The following is a 19,624-nucleotide window of genomic DNA, read 5'->3' on the forward strand; positions in this document are numbered from 1 at the left end:
AGCCAGATGTGGTGGCGCATGCCTGTAATCCTTGCTACTTGCGAGGCTGAGGCAGGAGAATCACTTGAACCATGGAGTTGGAGGTTGCAGTGAGCCGAGATCGCACCACTGCACTCCACCCTGGCGACAGAGCAAGACTCTGTCTCATAAATAAATAAATACATAAATAAATAATACGAGCAGTGTTGATTTCCCCTGAGGCCCCTCTACTTCACGTACAGGTGACTGCCCTCTTGATACCTTCTCGGAGGGTTGTACCCCTGGACACATCCACCCACGGTGTCTTTCTTTGTGTCCTAATATCCTGTTTTTATAAGTACACCAATCAGATTGGATTAGGGCACATTCTAATAACCTCATCTGAACTTATTTTTGTAAAGGCCCCTTTTGTAAAGGTACTAAGGGTTAAGACTCAAGCATATGAATTTTAAGGGGAAATAATTTAACCCATAAAAGGCGATACAAGCAAAAGAATAAACCAATGTCATACATTATACTAGTAGAATTAAGGGAAAATACACACACACACACACACTCTCTCTCTCTCTCCCTCTCTCTCTCTCTCTCTCTCTCTCCATATCTCAGTAGACGTGGAAAAAGCATTTGATAAAATTCAACACACTTTTATGATAAAAATACCCAGCCAAATAAGAATGAATGAGAACTTTCTTAATGTGATAAAGAATATTTATGAAAATCCCACAGTTAACATCATACTCGATGGTAAAAGATTTAAAGCTTTTCTCCTAATGTCAGAAAAAAGACAATTATGCCCACTTTCACCACTGCTAGTCATCATTATACTGCAAGTCCTACATGAAAGCAGTTAGTCAAGAAAATAAAACATACAAAAGGAAATAAATGACTATTTCTCTATTTTTGAGTGATTTGATTATATATATGTATTTTGTATGTATGTGTATATGTTTATTTTGAATATACATATTGTGTATATAAATACATGTGTACATATATAGTCCAAAGAATGCACACACACACACACACACACACACACACACACTGCTAGAGATAATCAACAAATTCAGCATAGATGCAGGATAAAAGAACAACACACAAAACTTAGTGGTGCTTCTATACACCACCAATGAGCAATCCACAAAGGAAATAAGAGGATTCCATTCATGGTAGTATCTAAAGGAATAAAATATCTAGGAAATAATTGTATACAAGGAGCTAAAAGACTTGTATGCTGAGAACTACAAAATATTGCCCAAAGAAATTGGAACACTGCCCAAAGTAAATGGGAATGACAGCCACTGTTTATAAATTGGAAGACTTCAATATTGTTAAGATGGCAATAGTGCCCAAACTAATCTGCAGATTAATTAGAATTCCTATCAAAATCTCAATGCACTTTTTTCCAAGAAAATTATTCAAATTCATATGGAATGTCAACATTCCACCAATAACCAAAATAATATTGAAAAGAAAAACAAAATGGGAAGATTCACATGTCTCAATTTCAAAACTGCAAAAATATAACAATCAAATATGGCACTAGTAGAAAGATAGGCATGAAGAACAATGCAACAGAATTAAAAGTTTAGAATGAACTGAAATATCTATGCTCAATTGATTTTGAACATGTAAGCCAAGAGTATTCAATAAGAGAAATAATTGTCTCAATAAATATTTCTGGGACAACTGGATAGGCACATGTGGAAGAATGAAGTTGAATATCTTACCTAACTTAATATTCAAAATTTGACCCAAAATGAGTGAATGAACTGAATAATAAAGTTAAATCTATAGAACTATTAGAAGAAAACATAGGGGCAAATATTCCTGACCTTAAATTTCACAATGTATTATTTGATTTTACATAAAAAACATGAGCAATAAAATAAACAAAATAGATAAATTGGAATTTGATAGACTGGATAAAGAAAATGTGGTACATAAACACCATGGAATACTATGCAGCCATATAAAAGAATGAAATCATGTGCTTTGCAGGGACATGGATGTAGCTAGAGGTCATTATTCTTAGCAAACTGATGCAGGAACAGAAAACCAAATACTGCATGTTCTCATTTGTAAGTGGGAGCTAACAATTAGAACACATGGAAACATAAAAGGAACAACACACACTCAGGCTTCTCATAGGGTGGAGGGTGAGAGGAGGGAGATGATCAGGAAAAATAACTAATGGGTACCAGGTTTAACATGAGGGCAATGAAATAATCTTTACAACAAACCCCCATGACACAAGTTTACTTATGTAACAAACCTGCAATTGTACCCCTGAACTTAAAATAAAAGTTATGAAAACCTAAAAATCCTTTAATGATCCAATGTTATTAAGACAACCTGCAGAAAGGGAACAAGTATTTACAAATCACATTTCTGATAAGTTTTGTATCTAGAATATATAAAGAATTCTTGCAGCTCAACAACAGAAAGACAATCAATCCAATGAAAACATGGGCAAGTGACTTGAATAGTTGAATAGAAATTTACAAAAAGAAGATATGCAAATAGTCAACAAGCATATAAAAATATGCTGAACATCATTTGCTATTAAAATTCAATTCAAAACCAAAATAATGCACAACTTCACAAGATGGTCAATTTTATATGTGTATTTTACCTCAATAAAAATAAAATAAAGTATTATCTAACAATATGTTAAATACAAGAAGAAAACAGAACATAACAAGTATAGACAAGGAGGTAGAAAATTGGAACCTATTGCTATTGGTAGAGTAAAATGTTATAGCCACTGTAGAAGAAAGTTTGGTAGTTTGTTAAACATAGATTTACCATATGCCCCAGCATTCGGCTTCTACTCCAAAGAATTAAAAACAGGAACTCAAGTAAATACTTGTTTATGTATGTTCCAGCCCAAATCTGGGTATAACCCAAATTTCCACCCATCAGTAAATGGAAAAAGGAATTGTGGTATATATGCAGAGTGGAGTATTATCCAGCCATGAAAACAAATGAAATACTAATATATATAACAACTTGGATGAATTTTGAAAGTGTGATAAGTGGAGCAACAAAGACAAAAAGGTCATATATTGGATGATTTCTTTTATATGGAATATCCATAATAGGTAAATAGATAGCGACATAAAGCTGATTAGTAATTGCCAGTTAATGAGGGAATTGGAAAATAATAAGTAGTTGCTTAACGAATACAGGGTGTTCTTGTAAAGTTATACAGAATTTTTGAAACCAGAGTAAGGTGGTGGTTTCACAGCATTGTGAATATAGTTAGTGCACTAAGTTGTATAGTTAAGATCATAAATTGTATATTATATGGATTTAATTTCAGTAAAAAAAGTCCTCTAAAATAGTGCTGTCAAATAAAACTATACTGCAAGTTGGAAATGTAATTTCTGATTTTCTAATAGCCATATTAAAAATGTAAAACAGAATGTATGAGATTAAATTTAAAATGCATTTTACTGAAACCCACATATCAAAAATTACTTAGTATATGATTAGTATAATAATTTAAATAAGATTTTTATATTTTTGTATTGTCTATACAATTAAGTATTTATTGTATACTCACAGCACATCACAATTTAAACCAACCACATTTCAAATGCTCAGTGATTTGAGCTATTGGCTACTGTCCTGGATTATGCAGCAATAGAAACTATAAACTCTTTCTATAGAACTGAGCAAAAGTCATCTCCTCATAAAGAAAAAAAAAAATGCTTTCTTTTATAGAGTTTGTTCTGTATAGAGTTTATTAAACATGGAAAAAGAATTAAACATGGAAAAAGAATATCCCAGGAAAGTGAAGAGGGCTTTCTTAAGCAAACATTTCTTTTTCCTACTCAAAATAGTACCTCCCTCTTTCTATAGTCTTCACTTACAAAATACCAAAAAGGATGTTGCATGAGCAGAATATATACAACTGTGTATAGCGACATAAATGCTTCCCAACAAAACTTACTGCTGCATGAAATGAAGTAATTCATGACTTCAAGTAATTTGTTTGTTTTGAAATTAACTAACCATAATAGGACTAATAAAATCAGTCAGAAACAAGGGCAGAAAAAGTCAATTATTATTTGCAAATGATGTAATTGCATATTTAGAAAACCTAAAGTTCCAATTAAAAAGGGTTATAATTGAGAAGGCTGTTGGTTTCAAGGGGAATAAACAAGCAGTAGTATTCCTGATTCTGGCAATAAACATTAGAAAACATAATGAAAGATGCTATTCATTGTATAAAGAATATAATTAAATGTTTTATATTAAGTTATCCATAAAAACATATTAACTATAATAAGAAATTTAAAATTCTGTGGAATTGCAAGCATGTAGTAATATTTCTGTAAATGAGAAACCATAACACACTTTTTAAAGGCATGGTGAAATGTAAATGGCCCTAATCTCTTCGCCAACCTATCTTTCCAGAGGTGTAGTATATTTCTTTTTCCATTGAATAAGGGCTGGCTCTGACCCACAATATGTGGTAGAAATGATTCTACATAGCTGCTAATGCCAAGCCTTTAGAGAACTGCAGTTTTTGTTTTCATCTATTTTGTGCTGTTATAACAGAGTATCACAGACTGGGTCAGGAGGCATGGTGGCTCATGCCTGTAATCCCAGCACTTTAAAAGGCCAAGGCAGCGGGATCACTTGAAGCCAGGAGCCTGAGACCAGCCTGGGCAACAAAGCAAGATTCCATCTCTATACAAATTAAATATATTAGCTGGGTGTGGTAGCACTCATCTGTAGTCCCAGCTACCACGGAGGCTGAGGTGGAAGGATCACTTGAGCCCAGGAGCTATAGGTTGCAGTGAGCAGTGATCACTGCTCTGCATTCCAGCCTGACTGACAGAGGGAGACTCTGTCTCTTAAAACAAAACAAAAACAAAAATCACAGATTGGGTGATTTATAAAGAACAGAAATTTATTTCTGACAATTTAGGACACTGCAAAAGATCAAGGTGCCAGCTTCTCCTTATGGCCTTCTTATTGTGTCTACACATGGCAGAAGAGCAGAAAAGAAGGAACTCACTTCCCTAAACCTTTTTATAGAAGCATTAATTCATTCATGAGGGCGCTGCCCTCATGACTGAGCCACCTCCCATTAAGCCCCACCTTCCATCTCTGTTGCATTGTGGATTAGGTTTCCAACATGTGAGTTTTGGGGAACACATTCTAACCACAACACTTTCCAATTGTTGATATTCTCCTTCTTGCACAACAAGCAAGGTGTAAGAATTCCAAATACTGAGAGATCACTCTGTTGTGAGGAAGCCCAAGGTAGAGAGAGAATGGCTCAGTGGAAGAGCACTGAGGGGTGACACACATGCCCCCATTAAGATGTGAGTGAGGCTTTCCTACACCTTCCAGCCTAGTGCATTTACCAATAAAATGTTACAAAGTGAAAAAGTTTAAAGTGAAATAATTGCCTAGTTGAATTGAGGCTGAAATACTGACTTACACATTCGTGAGTAGATATGTTTCCTTCATAAGTCACAAGTTTCAAGGTGGTTTGTTATGCAAAAAATATAATAAATTTAAAAAGATACTTTTTTGTCAGTTAAAAAATAAATTTATAAAAATACATGCATAAGGATAATAAAAATATTGAACAGGAGAATAAAGTAATTAAAGAAATATTATAAAGATGGGCTTTAGGGCCGGGCGCGGTGGCTCAAGCCTGTAATCCCAGCACTTTGGGAGGCCGAGACGGGCGGATCACGAGGTCAGGAGATCAAGACCATCCTGGCTAACACGGTGAAACCCCGTCTCTACTAAAAAATACAAAAAACTAGCTGGGCGAGGTGGTGGGCGCCTGTAGTCCCAGCTACTCGGGAGGCTGAGGCAGGGGAATGGCGTAAACCCCGGAGGCGGAGCTTGCAGTGAGCCGAGATCCGGCCACTGCACTCCAGCCTGGGCGACAGAGCAAGACTCCGTCTCAAAAAACAAAACAAAAACAACAAAAAAAAGATGGGCTTTATATGAGAAGACCATCAGTGGACTAAATCCTGAAGCACATATGTTAAGTGAATTGCATTTTATTAAATATGACTGTATAGTATAAATGAATGACAAAATTATTTGTGACATTTAGGGCAGATAAATAAATGTTACTAGATATTGTACCTAAATCATCATGAATGTAATATAAATTATTTAACCATTATTATATCTTTGTATATTTAGTTTCAAATCTTTTATTTTAAATAGTAATGAAAATGCAATTTAAAGCAATGAGGCACAATTTTTCACTTATTTAATTGTCAAAATGTATGTGTGTGTGTGTGTGTGTGGTGTTTGTTGTTTCATGATAATACACAACGTTGGCAGGAGCCAGATAAACATAGGATCATTGTCCAGTTTGTTAAACATTTGAATTCATTTTAACAGGTCAAGTGTAAAATATAAATTAAATCATTAAATTTGGCACAAAATTTGTTTCACATATTCTACTTTTAGGAATTTAATCTATAAAAGATTTTTATTTTAAAATTGTGCCTATTGCACACAAGTTACAATTTAGTTAGAATAAAATGTAATAGAGATGGAAATGAGAAAAATACCAAAAAAAGATATTGACTAAATAAATTATAAATATTTTGCACATACAGAAGGTAATATAATGCAGTTATCAAAAGAGGAAAAAGAACTATTGACAATGATACAAATATATGTTAAAGGAGAAAGAGGAAACCCCTCCTAAATCACTCTATGAAGCCATATCATCCTAATACCAAAACCAAGAGAAGACATAACCAAAAAAGAAAACTACAGATCAATATTTCTGATGAACATAGATGCTAAAATTCTTAACAATATAATACCGAACCAAATCCAAAAGCATATCAAAAAGTTAATCTATCATGATCAAGTAGGTTTCATACGAGGGGTGCAGCGACAGTTTCATATACGCAAGTCAATACATGTGATAAAACACATAAACAGATTAAAAACAAAAATTACATGACCATCTCAATAGACGCAGAAAAAGTATTTGACAAAATCCAGCATTTCTTTATGATTAAAACTCTCAGTCAAATTGGCATACAAGCGACACACCTCAATGTAATAAAAGCCAACTGTGACAAACCCACAACCAACATAGTACTGAATAGGGAAAAGCTGAAAGCATTTCCTCTGAGTACTGGAACAAAACAAGGATGCCCACTGTCACCACTCTTCTTCGACATAGTACTGGAAGTCCTAGTCAGAGCAATAGACAAGAGAAAGAAATAAAGGACACCCAATATGGTAAATAGGAAGTCAAACCGTCATTGTTTGCTGATGATATGATTGTTTACCCCGAAAACCCTAAAGCCTCCTCCAAAAAGCTTCTAGAAGTGACAAAAGAATTCAACCAAATTTCTGGATACAAAATTAATGTATGCAAATCAGTATCTCTTTTATACACCAATAGCGACCAAGCTGAGAATCAAAACAAGAACTTTGTGTAAGTATACTCTGTGATGTCTACACAAAGATGAAATTACCTCATGCTGCATTTCTAAGAAATGCTGACATTAAGTGATATATGACTAAACATAACACCTTCCCGCAATTATGTTTCTTTTGTAAAGCAATTTGACAATATATACCACGTCTTAAAATATTCTAAAATTTAACCTTTCAATTTATCTATTTTATTAAATTAAGTTCAGGTGAGATAATATGAGGAGAAAATATAGTTATAAGCATATAACCTGTTGGATTATATTTATTGCACTAAAAGGTAAATATTTAAATAAATTATGTATATTCCTTACAATATGTTTCAGGTATTTTTTAATGATGATTATGAACAAGATTTCAATGTTTATGTAAATCCTGATTACTGCCAGGGCTATTAGGAAACTGGCATGAGCAGACCTTGGAATACCCTTTGCACTGCATGTTGTTATTGGTCAGTGTCAATGCTGTATATATGTTTAGTATACCCCTAATTATAATCATGGAAAATAACCACAAACATATTTGAAACCTACAAGCATCCATCCCGTTAAAAAATAGCTAGAAAAAAATAGACAAAATGCTAATTATGCCTGCTGACTTGTTTCCTAATTAGATTTTATATTTCTCAATTTTTCAGTGATGTCGTTTTTTGTTTTTGATTTCCCTCTTACAACAGAGAAAACAACAAAAACCAATGGTGATCTAAGATGTCTGTTTTCAGTCACAGTATTTAAACATGTTTAGTTTAATAATTTATGTTTTATAAGATTATATTCAAATCACACACTCACATGCACACTCAGAGACTATTTTTCTCAATTCACATGACCTAGGATTAAATTTATCTGCTTCATTAATTGATTTCCATAGCTACTCTCTCGTGTAATGGAACTTTTGCTTTGACTCTGTAATTCAGTTTGATTTCTAGACTGTATCTTCACATCATTACCATTTGCAGTGTTACACTTCACTGAACTGAATGATTTATTATGTTTTCCTTTAATGCCAAAAAGGAACTTACAAACAGTAAAGAATAGAAAACATGGAATTCATTTGAATCTTGCTAGTTTGTCTTTTAATGTGATATATATTTTTAAGCCTCCATAATGCTACTGTTATTGTGTGTTCTGAAATGTTTACTTAATCTTCCATAAATTTGTTACTTGACAAAATGTTTTCCTGATATTTTCTCGCAGGGAAAATTTAGAAAGGCATATGAAAAAATATATTTTACTATAACTGTTTCCCTAAATTATTCCTTATGTAACAGAAATTTAAAAAAAAAACACTTAAAATAAGATCAAATTCTAATCTCTTAAGAAAGGTGGCATAAATCATATCGTTTGGGAAATGGATGTGTATACCACATCCTTGTTCTTCCAAAGAAAGCTAACAGAGGGAGAAAGACAAAAACAAACAAACAAAAAAAGAAAAGTTAAAGTTGTTGTCACTTTATCTCAAGTGCTTTGGGATAACCCTTTATTAAACAGATAAAATAATAAGTCAGTCTAACCTTAGTGGACCTAAAACTGAATAGGGAGATGGAAAGATGGTACGGGTGAGGAAATGCATAAGGGAAGTAATAAAGAATAGCTTAGATTGAGACAAGACGACTAGGTAATCCCAACACTGATCTTGTTAAGCAGATTCAGAGCTCAGGATGCAATGTAACAAGCAAAATACATGACATTGCACTTTGTATCCTGTTAAGTCAAATTAACTTGAATTTAAAAGCACTAGGTACTTAAAGTGAGACTTGGGTTATATTCATTTTTAACATATTATTTTATTCTATAAACAATTATGTAAACAAATGTACAAAAATTGTATCTTTTAATTATCTTTGGTATAATAATAGACTCGACTTTACATCATGAAATTATGTTTTGATTTAAAGATAACTGGAAGAATACAATTAAGAGTAAAAGTGCAAATGTTTGAGACTCAGTTTAATATTGTTTTGTACTTTTTGGAATATAAGCTCTGTGAGGGCATAACCCTTCACTGTTTCACAAAATGGATTCCACATGTCACAAGAGTACCTAGCACATACTATGTGATCAATTAATATTATCAACTGAATGAAGAAAGAGATCATATTGGCTTATTAGTTTTAGTTTCTCAATGAGATGTTTATCTCAAACTTTACCTAATTCACATAGGTTATTTTCTATGTATTCAATAAATACCTATTAACAATTATAATGTGTACCAAGCACATGTTTTCAATAATCCTAATTTTGCCTATTTTTATTTCTATACTTGTATTCTGCTTTATTTTTCCCCCTTTTCCAATACAAGAGCCAACATAGAGTAGCAATAACTAGCACATATTCATGGGGCTGGACTGACAAGGGTGGAATTTGAATCTCTGCTTTACCACTTAATAGTTACATGACCTTAGGTAAGTTACATACTTTTTTTTTCCTGCTTCAGTGTACCTAATTTTAAAATAGAATAACAATCTTAATTCATATGATTTTTGATTATTAAACAAGTCAAAACCTGCAAAGCATGAAAAAACAGTATGTAGCTTATAGTTGGTACTCAATGTATGTTAGCTATCATTGTCATTTGTGAACATTGTGTTTCCATGAAACTCTTTATTTATATATATTAATTTCCAATGCTTTTGCAATATTTATTTTATTTTTTCTTCTTTAAGTTTTACCCTATAAGTTTTCCAATTTTGCATCATCCATGATCCTCTCTTTATAATTGTACAACCTTGAAAAATTACTTAAGATCTTTGAGATCTAATTCTCCATCAATAAAATAGGGATAATAAGAGTACTTGCTTCAATATTTACTAAGGTGTTGAATACTAAGATAAAGAATTTAATATATCTAGCACATATGTAGTGTTTAATACATTTTTGCTATTAAAATTACTATTGCTTTTAATGATATTACCGTTTGATAAAAATGGACCCTAGGTATCTAGATTAAAAAAAATAATACCCCTTCATATGCTAGAACTAATGTTTTATTTAGCATTTACTTCACTCTCAGGTATCAAAATTCTCTTCAAAAATAATCTACAATAAATCTCCAAATGATGTTCTCTTAACAATGCTCTTCAACTTGTTTCTTTCTTTTGGCATTCCTTCTGTGTATTACCTTACATTTATCTAAATTAAATCTCATCCTGTATTGCTGCTTTCCCATTTCTCACTTTTCATCATGCTGAAACTTTTTCCACCTTCACTGAGTTTGCAGTTTATTTTGAAAATATATCTGCAGCTGCGACAAATGCATACTCTTCTTTCTGTTGATCAAAAGTGATGATAGAGCTCCCTCTGAAATCCAACTTGACTCTTTTAACTGTAATATTCTCTTTCTATATTTTCAGTAATTTATTTGTGTAGGTTCTATTATCAACAGCAGCAGTAATGCTGAAAACAAAACTTGAAAGAATGTGGGCCTTAAAAACCACAAAGATTATTTCACTCTTCTTTTGTCTCATTTCTCAAAGCTAAAATGTCCAAAAAAAAAAGTTTGACACTACATTGTGGGATCTGGCCAGCAGCTTGCAATGCAACAGGGCTCTCTCTTTGTTCCTAGGCAGATCGGCAGGTCGAGAAATAATAGACACACACACAAGATAGTGAAAACTGGGTCTGGGGGTTCACTGCCTTCTGGTCCCGTGGTGCCACCAATGCACTGGATATGCCAGCATTTATTATTAAGTTTAGCGAGGGTGGGATAGGTTAGTGAGGGATTTAGGGTCATTTGATTATGAAGTGAGATGGTCACATGGGAATGAAGTAATTCTTTAACCTAACATCTGTATGCAGAAGTACAGTATACAGAGATGAGAATGTACAATATAGTGTGTGCATCAATAATGTCTAACAGAGCCTTAAAACAGAAACACCGTCTTTCCATAATCTATGATTAGCAAGATATTAATCAGCAGTAACGGCTGCAGCAAAAGCTGGTTACAAACAATCCATAGTAACAGGATGTGAAGCTAGACAACTGGTTAGACCAGAAATTCTCAGAAGGGAGTATGTCTTAACCCTAAACAGGCCTAGAAGAGCCATGGCAAGATGAGGGCGTTTACAGCCCTATCTTATCCATATGGACAGGCAACCCCATGCGTCTATTTATAGGCTCTCCACGAGGGTCACATTCCATTCCCAGAGCTATGAACATCTGCTTTTCTGGGATAGGAATCTTGGTGATGTGAAACCTCCCTGACTGCACATCTGTTCATAGGCTCTCTGCAGGGGAAAGCACATCACATACTGTTGGCCCATTCTGGCAGTCCAACCTGGCATTGTCTTTATACAATCCTGCATGCAATTTTGTATTTGCAATAATCAGGAGCATTTCATTATTTATTCCATAGCAATAGTTTCAGGGGGTCTCCCTACAACACTATTCTGTTATTCTTGATGAGGGAAAAAGCACACCTTTAATTAATTTAATTGTTTTCTATGAGGGTGGACTCTGTGAGCTTGATCACTGGGGTTTATTTCCAAGTGTGTGGACTGTATATATATACATATACACATATGTGTTTGTACATTTATATATTATATAATAAGTATCATATATACTACATAAAAATATATCATAGAATATACATATTTATATGTATGATATGTTAAATTATTGCATTCATCACAGATATGTATATTTACCAACCTGCTTATGAAAAATGAAGTTTTGGTTTATTATTTTTTCATCATTCCATTGCAGTCTTCTTTTGAGGAGTTAATATTTTTAGTTAATGTACAAGTTTTAATTGACAAATAAAAAATATATATTTATGGTGTGTGGCATGATATTTAGACTATGAATACATTGTGGAATGGCAAAATGAAGCTAATCGATATATGCATGAATTCATACTTTTTGCGGCGAGACTGGGGAGGTGTTGGTCAAAAAATACAAAATTTTAGTTAGATGAAATAAGTTCAAAAGATCTATTTATTGTACAACATGATAATTGCAGTTAATAACAATATATTATATACTTGAAAATTCCTAAAGAATACATTTTAATTGCAGTCTTCTTAGTCTTGAGAAAAGTAAAGTGCAAACTCTAATGTCAGTTCTTTAGAAAAGGGGAACACTCTTTCAGTTCTCACACGGAAGCAACAAGGGCCAGAGTTTAGCACTGATATCCTTGAAACTTTGTAGCTAATTTTTTTTGTCCTGTGATTCTCCAATAGTACTAATAAGATCATGAAGAGAAGCAATAAGATTTCCAAATGTGTGGTACACACAAACAGGCAGACACTCAATATTTGTTAATTAATTTATGGCCATTAAAAAGAAATAAAAACAACATAGTATAAAGTGGTACCTATTGATTTCAATCTTAGATTATGTATTTTTCCCTGAGATGCCATGCTTTGTTCATTCTTGTTTTCTTTTACTCTTCTAACTTCTTCTTTCTCTTTGTCTCTGTAAAAATTTCTATCTTAATATAGTTTTAATATTAAAAAGTATTTTAAATGTTTAATGTTGAAATTAATATGTGGAATAAAAAGTGAATGAATTGATGTATGGTTATTGATATTCTTGGAAAACCTGAAAATAACCTAAAAAACTACATTGATCTCAAGGAAAGCAATTATTTTTGTATATTACTCTGTGTGTGTGTGTGTGTGTGTGTGTATTTTCCAAATACTGATGTGAATAATTTTAAGTTTGTTTTTTTATTAGGGGCCTTTATTTATTTTATTATTTCCTAAAATAATTATTATGCTTTAAGTTCTGGGATACATGTGCAGAATGTGGAGATTTGTTACATAAGTATACACGTGCCATGGTGGTTTGCTGCACCCATCAACCCATCATCTACATTAGGTATTTCTCCTTATGCTATCCCTCCCCTAGCCCCCCACCCCCAACAGATCCTGTTTTGTGATGTTCCCTTCCCTGTGTCCATGTGTTCTCATTGTTCAACTCCCACTAATGAGTGAGAACATGGAGTGTTTGTCTGTTCTTGCGTCAGTTTGCTGAGAATGATGGCTTTCAGCTTCATCCATGTCCCTGCAAATAACATGAACTCATCATTTTTAATGGCTGCATAGTGTTCCATGGTGTATATGTGCCACATTTTCTTTATCTAGCCTATCACTGATCAGCAGTTAAGTTTGTTTTAAGCAAGTAAGGTGTCATAACATAAGACTGGAATTACTTGGATTGGTAATGTTCAGTAGTTTAATCATATTAATAACTTTTTGTTATTTTTTTGTTTGTGGAATGCCTACGAAACATTTTATATTAATCAAGATTTCTATGATATAGCTATTACCATTACCTTTAGTTTCCAGATGATGAAACTAAGATTCTGAAACTAGAGTGATAGAATTTAAATTCAGAATTATACTAGAAGCCAGCTTGCAATTATCTGATGTGATTTGTTTCCTACAGTTGTATCACACAAATTAGTTTATATTGGGTAATATGCCACATTGCAAGGTAATATCTCATTTATAATAATAATTAATGCAGTTAAAAAATCTAGTACATCCTTTGTAATATTTCTTTTTCTACAAAAATATGACTTTTTTATCCATGTAAGTTATACATTAACAATTTTTGGAAAATGTCTATGAGATAGCATCTCATTAGCATAAATTATATTATGGTTCCAGTTTTAAGTAAAAAAAAAATTTCCTTTAAAGCACATTGCAGAAGTATTTCTTAGTAATGTATTAAAATCTAATTATGAAACATGCCTTCAGGAGAAAAATACAGTTACTTGTCTAACTAGAATTTTAATATTTGAATCCAGAGTAAATTACTGCATCCAAATGTATGCTTTCATGATAATACAGTACTTCTCTGTTTTTTAAAACTACTAAATGAGAATTTTGATAAATAAAAAATGAATTATATAAAGGTATAATTTCTCTGAACTCAATATGTTCTTAAGTTGTTATTTTAATGAAATGGTGAACTTAATATATGAGTGATATAATATTAAATTGATAATTAAGCAATATTAGATAAATATTGTGTGTTCATTTGTATTATGATTTTGAAAATAAATAGAATATTAGCTGATATGCATTTATTAATAGAAAATATCATGTTATACTTTTTATAGCCCAAATTCAAAGATAAAATAACAAACGTATGTATTTATCACCTTTATGGAAAGAATAACACTAGTTAAATATGTTCTCACATAATTTTGTGTGATATTTCTTAATGAGAATGAGTAGTTAAATAATCATTGATCAATTCTTATGTTTTTTAGTTTTTATTGAAGTGATTCAAAGGATTCCTATTAGAGTCATGCCTATGTGGTGAATTGAAATGCTTAGGAAGTATCCTGCTTTATCTATATTCTTATTTTTTTGCCTTTATGTCTATTGGTATGCTATTAGTTTTGTAACTGATATCTCAACTGAGTCAATCCAGAATATAAAGCCAATCTCAGATACTGATCCATAAGACCTTTGTGTGGAAGAGAGGGTCTCCATCCCCAGTGGAGCCCCAGAAATGTGGCAACACTGCACATGAAAGCCCAGGAGAGTTCTCCCGGGGAAAGAATTTGTATGCAACTCTCTGCTAAACAGAGTATGGTATGTCTTGACTGAAAAGCGTCTTCTTCGTTTCTCTCTGTGGCTACTGCACATTGACAGACTTTGTTACATTTTTCCTGATAAACTGTTAAGTTACAGACCTTAACTCCTAGCATGGTCATTGTACCTCTTAAATGTATTATGTCCCAGTCAAACAAGCCAATTCGGGAGCCACTTTGCAGTGTGACATAGTCGTGTCATGCCTCAGTGGGACTGGAGAACGTCCAAAATATGTTGATAGACTATGCAGTTCTGACTGTTGAGTCTTGGAATGTTTTTCTTCTTTTCTGCCAAGAAGGGATGTAAATATAAAAGCGATGCAGACAATCTATTACGTTTAGTATGTTTTACATCAAAGACCAGGGCAGCAATGGGGAAAAGAAACCAATGGGTGATGTGATTCTTCACAAGATATTTTTCTGTCTTTTATTCTTGTGTGATATTTCTTAATGAGAATGAGTAGTTAAATCATCACTGATCAATTGTTATGTTTTTGAGTTTTTATTGAAGTGATTCAAAGGATTCCTATTAGAGTCATGCCTATCTGGTGAATTGAAATGCTTAGGAAGTATCCTGCTTTATCTATATTCTTGGTTTTCGCCTTTATGTCTATTGGCATGCTATTAGTTTTGTAACTGATGTCTCAACTGAGTCAATCCAGAGTATAAAGCTGGATATAAAGATATTTCTCATTAAGAAATATCTTGTACATAACTTGCATGGAATCTGCTGTATCAAATCTTCCCTTTTTTCCCCCTCTCATTTCTATTCTTTCCCATGTAGGCTTTCTTTGGCAAATATTTTCTTTTCATTACAACGTAAATGCTTTAAAACATTAAATTTTAGCTTCTTACACATGTATGTGTATATATTTGTGCTTTTAATATGTTTTTACATCTTTATATTTGTGCTTTTAAAGCTTCTTACTAAAATATGTTTTTAAGTATATTATCAAAATATGTTTTTAAAAACACTTCTATTAATAGTGAAAATCTATATTGTTTATATTTTGCAGTAACCCCTCTGTTTCCCTTAATGGTATGCTGAATAGTACCTAGCCCAAATAAAGTCACTCTTATTAACAATTTTATATGTAATATAGTGTTTGATTGTGTCTTAAAATGGCCTTAATTTTAAATGAGACAGATTACAAAGTTTTGAATGCTTTTTTATTGACATTTTACAAATTTATGTTGAAATATCCTGTTAATTCTACATGTACTGTATCATTTAAAACAAATTTTAAACATTCATATCATTAATAATTTAACATGAATATAAATATATATCCTTAAAATAATCATTTAAAAATGTAAACAAAATCTGTCTGGTAAAACAAATTATGTACTCCGTGTCACAAAATTAATAATACAAACTCAGGCTTAAATATAAAAGTAATGACATTTGACATTAGAACTGCACTTTGTTAACATTTATTTATTACAAAAAGATATTAATATAGTGTCAGAAGCTAGAATGGATCTGCATGTGAGTTGTACTCATTCTTTTGTCTACTTAACTGAAAATAACTGTTTGGTTTGTTTTTCACAAGATGCTATAACTAGTTCAGATTTTTGTTACTCAAGGATTACTACAATCCTTTTGGATTTGTCTCAGTAGCTTATTTAAGGAAGAAATGTATTTAATTTTTCTAATAAATACAGTTAACAAAATTACATCAAATGAGTAGGATACATTACCATAGTAAAGTATTTATGAAATTGAGTAACTTACTACAACTATTCAATTAACATAGGTTTGAAAACTTTTACATGCAAGAAAAAGACACAAAATGTCAATGCCCAAATGTATTGTACTGAACTCCTCTTCTAAATAATCAAATGTCCCATAGAAAATCTGAGATAGGTACAGGCAGAATCATGTGAATTATAATTTATGTAAATATATTTTCAATGCATGTAATTTAAATTCAGTACATTATTTTTAGCAATAAACATACAGAGATTTTTCCCATTGAGTTAACTGCATAATTGTTCACATGTCTTCTTTGTTTTAATGATAAAATAAATTGCCCAAAACCTGAGTTCTCAGGCATTTGTATAGCATTTAATTTCATGGAAATCTTCCAGTAGTACTGTATTACATAGGACTTTTAAAGACCTGCAGTTTCAAGGCAGTGATATTTTTTAAAAATTATGTCTAGAAGATGGTAAGAGAAGTACATATTTAGAGTAATTAAAAGTCTATTCATTTTCAGAAAAGATGCATTCCTGGCCTTATAAGTGATATAAAATGATCACTGTATGACAATAATTGTAGGCTTAAGAAATGTTTAGTTTTTAATTTAAAAAATTACATTAAATCAATCAACACCTTACTTTTTTTTTTAGTTTTTTGGGTTTTTTTTAAAATTTCTTAAACAAAATCGAGAGAAAATTTTATGTTTATGGCTTTTTACTTTGGGACAAGTGAAAATAAAGAGAAGATAATTTGTATTTTTCTTCAATTCTATATATCTCTAGAATTATAAACCATAAGTAGATGTTACTGGTAGTCTCATTAATACTTTGTAAACTCTCTCTTAAACATGAACGAAATGAATGTTGGAGAAATGCAAAATTTGGCCATTCTTCCTGCAAAAAAAACAAAAACAAAAAACTGATTTCTAATTGTGTTTGTTAATTGGCACCTGGTGAATTTAGGCTCCTGTGCTCTCACAGAGACTGAGATGGGGCATTATCTTCCTTGTTGACTCCCAGCACTCTTTGAGAAAGGTACTCCTGGGTCTTAAACTATCAAGAGGCTGGGTGAAGATTTATATCTTAAAGGGGCACAGAAAGTATTTATAATTGTACATTTTGTCAACTAAATACTCTGGGATGTCAGAGGAGCAAACCTGTCTGAAGCTGAGTCAGGCAGAGGGAGACATTTAGGCAGTCTTGGTCAGATCTAGGTCCCTCTGATTTCTTGGAGAGAAAGAGGTGGCAAAGAGTTGACAATAATTACTTGATAGGTTTCCTTCTCAAAAGCATTACTGTGTAAGCAGTTTACTGGTTAAAGACACATTTGAATTAAAATGTTCCCTATTAAAATGTAAATACTCTCTTGAAGAATCAAACTTATTCACAGATTAGTACTGTGAATGATGTACATAGGATAATCAGATTGCCTTCCTTCTGGCTGAGAATGTGCCCTGAGAATTCATATTTTGATTGGATGTTAAGAAGAGAGAAGGAATGATAATTCTTCTACATGACAGACTTAGGAAGTCAGACCTGGTAGGATGCTACTGTCACGGACTAGAAATTTCATTTAGACAAGACAAACAGGACATACTTTTTCATGTTGTTTTGGATTCTGGGTGTAGCAACTGTTATAGTTGTAGAAATTCATCCTGTGTCATTATTTGCAGAAGTCTCAAATATATATTCTTTTAAGTGGTGGAGTAGTTTATGAACTCACTCATATCTAAATGAGAGCAATTTCCATGCACTCTCTATGTAATTATCTTAGGTTTAGTGTTCTGAACCAAGAGAATGAGCAGAAATAAACAGATTTTTTTAAAACTTGCATGTGTCTAAGGAATGTAAAAGCAGCAAAGTAATGTTTCAATGAATAGGTAACTTTCTGTAAAAACCCTGAGAGTAAATATTTTAGGTTTTGCATACTGTAGGTCTTAGTAGTAACTGCTAAGCTCCGCATATATAGAGCAGAAAGTAGTCATAGACAGCAACAGAGGCAATTCAGTAAGAAATGGGTATGGCTGTGTTCCAATACAACTTTATTTTCAAAAACAGGTGGCAGAACAGATTTGATCCAGGGGCATAGTTTGCCAAGACTAGGTCCATGGGAACCTTTGCTGATGTAAAGAAGGTTCTAATATACTTAACTCTTCTGCAATCTACCTGAGTTAGTGCTCTAGTTGCACACATATGGTGATATGCACAATGTAAAAAAAGGAGCTAAGAATTTGTCAATAAACTTGAAAGTGACAAGAAAAGAAAGGCTCTCCAGACAGAAATGTCTTTAAAGTTGAAAAGGGCAATTCATTAGCTGATTAGAGCTTGACTGCCTTGAGAATAGCTGACTCTCTTTTTTGTAATTTTCTGTTCATCAGTCGTGCAAATCTTTTGACCTGTGCATTAGAAGGAAGATTCCCAGGCTCACAGCTGACATTCATTACTAAATCTGATGCTTTTCCCATTGTAAATGAATAAATTGGTATTCCAATATAAACAAAGGTATCCTGTGATTTTGATTAGCTGAGTTAATCCCCAGTAGCCTAATTAATTCTGGATGAATTGTTAAATTTGTTTCTAGATTTGCATAGCTAAAGCCCAGTCTTTGGACCCTGTGAAGAATTGCCAAAAATGAACAGCCAGTGTTCAATTCCCCGTATTTTACATCTGTTTGTTGCAACCTGCTAAAGAGACACTCACTGTAAAACTTCCTAGTGAAGGCAAATTCTCTGGATCCTAGTTTCAGTTTTATCAGTAGTAGCAGTGTGTTATTAGGCAAATAGCAATCTCTTTTACCTGAATTGTTTTAATTAGGTAAACAATATTAAAGTCTTTTTTAGTCTGAAAGGCCCAAATTCTATTACACATGGAGGGATTAGTTCATTAATTTAGCTCTGACTAACTGTCATCTAAACCATAGTGGAAAATGTTCAATTTATTAAAGAG

At 32.6% G+C, this 19,624-nt stretch overlaps 1 protein-coding gene across 3 annotated transcripts in view; it reads left to right on the forward strand.

Annotated features, from left to right (window-relative positions):
* Positions 1-19,624, forward strand: part of FSTL5 (follistatin-like 5) — an 817,862-nt gene that overhangs the window by 495,315 nt on the left and 302,923 nt on the right. The window lies entirely within an intron of this gene.

This window comes from Colobus angolensis, unplaced genomic scaffold (assembly GCF_000951035.1).
Source record: "Colobus angolensis palliatus isolate OR3802 unplaced genomic scaffold, Cang.pa_1.0 Scaffold5, whole genome shotgun sequence".
NCBI lineage: Eukaryota > Metazoa > Chordata > Mammalia > Primates > Cercopithecidae > Colobus > Colobus angolensis.